The sequence below is a fragment of the Terrapene carolina genome, unplaced genomic scaffold (assembly GCF_002925995.2).
Source record: "Terrapene carolina triunguis isolate 2854851 unplaced genomic scaffold, T_m_triunguis-2.0 Scaffold69, whole genome shotgun sequence".
NCBI lineage: Eukaryota > Metazoa > Chordata > Testudines > Emydidae > Terrapene > Terrapene triunguis.
This window is the reverse complement of record NW_020664420.1, coordinates 3248105-3252833: the sequence shown is the minus strand read 5'-3', so window position 1 is coordinate 3252833 and position 4729 is coordinate 3248105. Positions and strand designations below refer to the sequence as shown.

Genomic DNA, 4729 nt, shown 5'->3' with positions numbered 1-4729 from the left:
ATGGCGCCTGCTTCAGGGTGTCTTCATCTTGGTTAAAACGTCCATGCAAGTCATCAGCTGTCGAGAAAATTGGCAGAAGCGACTGTAAAGCAGTTTACACCCTGCTTCATTTTTCACCCTTTTTAAAAATCGTCTCACTGTATTTTCTCTCTCCCCCTTCTTTGCCCCGTTTTAACTTCTTCCCCAAGAACATTTGAGGTCGAGTCATAGTTTTGACCCCACAGCATTAGAGTGGGTGTGAAATTAGAAAAAACAACCTCATCCATTCATACTTAGGAACCTTTGAGCTGCCGGGCAAAGCAGAAGGGATATGACTTTAGCTTAAGCAGCAAAAGAACTTGCTGTTGACAGCCATTCTGTAGACATGTTGGTTTTAATATAGTGGGATGAGAAAAAAATGCAAACAAACCTAGGGGCCTTTCTAAAAAAGAAGAAAAACGCAGAACCCCAGAGCCATGTGTTTAGTGATGGAAACAAATGCAACAGACCACTGTGAGGGATGGAGTATCACTTTCCTCCCAATATACTGTAAAACAGTGGTTCTCAAACTAGGGCCTCCGCTTGTTCAGGGAAAGCCCCTGGCGGGCCGAGCCGGTTTGTTTACCTGCCATGTCCACAGGCTCGCATGGCATTGGGGAGCACAGGCCACTGTCTGCACAGAGGTGGAAGATCACTCTGCAGCTCCCCATGCCCCCCAGACACGAACTCAGCGGTGAGGCTGTACCCAACCCTGACAGCGCAAGGACTGGGCCTACCCCAGAAACAGCCCAGTCAGAACTAGCAGCTGAGCTTGGCGCAGGGCAGGAACCACCAGCAGGGTATTTCCCAGTCCCGCCACTCTACCCCACAGTGATTTACTTCTCTACCAGCTGCTCTGGCCACCTGAAACATACTGCTTGGAGGGTCACATGACTGCTAGTCTGTCTTCCCTTTGCTTCCCCATCAGAAAGTCCTTTTTCTGCAGGGAAGCAAAGAAATCTGCTGAGGACATAAATTCTGCACATGCACAGCGGCTCAGAATTGCCCCCAGAAGTAAAATCAGCACCTTCTGCGGCAAGATGTACTCTTCCAGGAGTGATGGTGGTTTGCTTGATGTTGGGTTTTTGGTTTGGTAAAGCAGGGATCGTGAGTTCAAATGTCGCTGGAGCCTTACCAAAAGGGTAGGTTTCCAGACTCATTCACCTTGTCTGGCAGTGGGAGGGAGCTTCCCTTCTAGCGGCTGTGCCGTGGCAAAGGAATAAAAGCCAGCTGCCAAGAGCTACCAGATAGGAGAGCAGTATCTTACCAGAAGTGGGGATCAAACTCACAGACATATGTCTATTGGAACTGAAATCTAATGCCTTAACAACTCGGCCATTCTGGTAAGTGCCCCGAGCTTGGCCCAGTAGAAGAAAAACTTCTTGGGACATCGTCAACCAGCCCACTGCTTTAAGTGCAGGATGATGGCAGGCGTAGCATCCCTTACATAGGCTTGGGCAGAGCACCTAAGCTGCCTGGCTCCATAGCTCAGGGGTTAGAGCGCTGGTCTTGTAAACCAAGGTTCGTGAGTTCAAATCTCACTGAGGCCTTGGTGGCCCTATTGTCCCCCCAGTAGTGAGGTGATCACCTTTTTGAAGCTATTTATTAATTTTGGGCTTGGGCGCAGCAGAGCAGGACAGCAGAAGGTTTTGATAAAGAGAAGCAGCAGCCTTATTTTTCAAACCAGTTGGTCAATAGGTAGCAGCAGCCTACCAGAAGTGGGATTCAAACCCACATAAGCTCACACCTATTGGAGCATGAGTCTAATATCTTAACCACTCAGTCATCCTCATGAATAGACGAAAGGAGTGCAACTGCTACACCCAAAAAGTCTTGGTCATGCTATGGTGGAATTTGGGAAAAATCTCCAAATCCAAAGCAAAAGACGTAGAGTGCCGCTGGTCCCGGGGGGCAGTGCTCCTGCTCCTGCTGCTCAGAACAGCATTCCAGACTTGGGGGACGGCCTATACCCCAGTGGTTGGGAGGATGGGGTCCCAGGACCCCTAGGCGCAAGGGCCACAAATTAGCTTCCAGAGGCTCACTACGGAGCCTCCCTTAGTCTCCTACAGCTTGAATATTAAGCCTTCTGCCACGGCTTCTGTTGGCAGGGGGCAGCATCCCCACTGGCATCTGCTTTGGGGGACAGCCTGTCTGGAATTGATTGCAGTCACCAGGTCAGCCCACTGTGGGGTGGTACCATAGGTGGTAGCGAGGCGGCTGCTCTGCACAAAACCCTGATCCAGAACCAGGTCGCCTACAAAGGCTTTAGAGCCAACTTCCACAGGGACAGGAGGTGCACTCCCGGTGCGTAGTGGCTCCCTCACGACCATGCTCTGCTCCCAACATGAAGGGCTCTCCACACACGCTTGGCCCTGTGTGTGGCGGTGCAGCACGCTGCCTTGCTCCATGGCAGTGGTCTTGGAAGGTGGGGGCCCCGAGACAGGGGGCTGAGGCAAATCATAATTCTGATTGTCTTCTGTGCCTAAAAATTCTGCACACAATATTTTAAAATTCTGCAAAATTCTGCAAATGTTATATACCAAATAAATGTGGAGGCTTCAGCATGGCATTGAGGAGCACAGCTTTCCGCTTGCACGGAGGTGGGAAATCACTTTGCAGCTCCCCCCCCCCACCCCCGGACACATACTCAGCAGTGAGGCTGCACCCAAAACTTATAGAGCAAGGACTGGGCCTGCCCCAGAAAAACCCCAGGGCCCTGCCTATCCATGCCAGGTGCATCAGGTGTGGGGACACAGGCTCAGCAAGTCAGTATCCAAATGTGCAGCGAACCAGGTGTGGGTGGAGAGGGTTCTGTGTGGGGCAATCTGGGTGCGGGCGGCTCAGTGGGGGACCCGTGTGCGAGCAGTGGGAGGGGGAGCTGGATGCCCAGAGGCTTGCTGGGGGGTTCTGGGTGCAGGCAATGGGCAAGGGAGAACCAAGTGAAGGTGCTTGGGGCTTATAGGGAGGGGGGGTCTGGATGTGAGGGAGGATAGATCTTGGCAAGGGGGTCTGGGTGTGGGGGACTTTGTGGGGGGGTCCAGATGCTGGGGGAGTGGGGCTTAGTTTGTCGGGATCCAGGTGCTCCTGGTGGTAACACAAACACCTGAGTCATTTTCCTGTTGGTTTATAGTAAGGCATTCTTTTTTTATCTTGACATTGCTGGGTTATTTTTTGATATTAAACTTATAACAACTTAAGACTGGGGGAGAGAGCTCTCTACATGATTTGGGTTCTGGCTACTTCAGTAACTCTTTGCATGCTGGATGGAATGTAGCTCAGCTTCCAACGTCTGTATTGACTCCACCTGGCAACTTTCTGGCTGTTGAAACCTGATCAAGAGGGAGTTGGAAGGCCATAGGTGGAAAAAGCCAGCCAAAGCAAGAGTGGACAGGAGTTGCGTAGGGTGTGGAAACACGTTGGATCACAGTGAAGGAAGACAATACAGCCCCAGTCTATGGTCTCTTTCTGTATCCCCTTTGTAATGGGAATCCCCTTGTTATTATTCAAGGAGGTGAATCAATATTCAGGAATGCTGCAATCTCTACCTATATTCCCGATATTGAAGATGGCATTGAATGGGATATGAGTAGATGGACTTGGGAAGGAAAGGACTAGATTGTGCTGGTGTAAAAGGAGATTCTCTTTGTGGATATTGCTCCAATTTATTTTTACATGTTTTTATGTAGGCTGTAAGATGCTCTGAATAGTAGAGTAGCAGGGGAATGAGGTGCAGTGAAAGAGGGTCAGCAGTTTACTGCCCTAAGCTGGGACTTGCAAGGCCCAGGTTCAAACTCCTGCTCTGCTGAAGACTTTGGTGGGCAAGTCACTCAGGTGCTCTGTTCTTCATCTGTGAAATGGGGATAACTACCCTTCCTTGCTCCAGGGGAGTTGGGAGGCTAAATCTGTTAAAGAGTCTGAGGTACTCAGATACTACAATGATGGAAGTCACATAAGTGTCTAAGATGGATAGTGATACATTGCATTGGTAATGAATCATTGACTTCTTCATGTGCATTCTGCCCATAAATCCCCTGCCAGCACTGCTTCCAACTGCATGAAATTCTGAGCAGCTTCAACACAGGTATATCCTTTTAAAACAACTTGGTTTTGAGTGATTAATCTTGTTCCTTTCTTTCCACCCAAATAGAGAGTTTCTGCTCTCAGTTACAATGGCCCAGGGATCCGAATTTCAATAGAAATCTTTACTCCATGTTGCTAGCGCCAGTACAAAATGGTAGCATGAGAAAGGATGGGGGTTCAGCTCGCTGACTTTTGCACCTGTCCTTGGCCACACTGAATTCTCTTTTCCAGTATTCATTTGGTTTAGGGAGGCATCTTTAGAAAAATGGAAAATAAAATGCTCAAACTACAAAATGAAAATTCAGTTATTTGTGCATTCAGTCATTCTTTCAAGTAAGAGGAAAATGGATCGATATGGTGTGCTGCACTATGCCCTATTAAGCACTTTTCCTCCATACTGTGTCTCATAATGATTTCTGTTTCCCAAAGAGATGCCAGAGAGTTCCGTACTTACTGTTGAGAAAACATAGGAAGCAAGAACATGCACAACGGGTCAGATTTGGCAAATCTTTATTGACATGAATAGCTCTTATCCCATGACTAGCTTTTTTTAACCTAATGGGATTACTCAAGAGAGTAAGGTCTACACTGTATACAGGATCAGCCGCTACTGTGTTTTCATAGATTCATT

The 4729-nt window shown here is 48.7% G+C and overlaps 1 non-coding gene across 1 annotated transcript; it reads left to right on the top strand.

The window, feature by feature from the left end:
* Positions 1 to 1495: 1495 nt before the first annotated feature.
* Positions 1496 to 1568, top strand: TRNAT-UGU. The gene has a single exon. It is a non-coding gene; the product is annotated as a tRNA-Thr (tRNA).
* The last annotated feature ends 3161 nt before the right edge of the window (positions 1569 to 4729 follow it).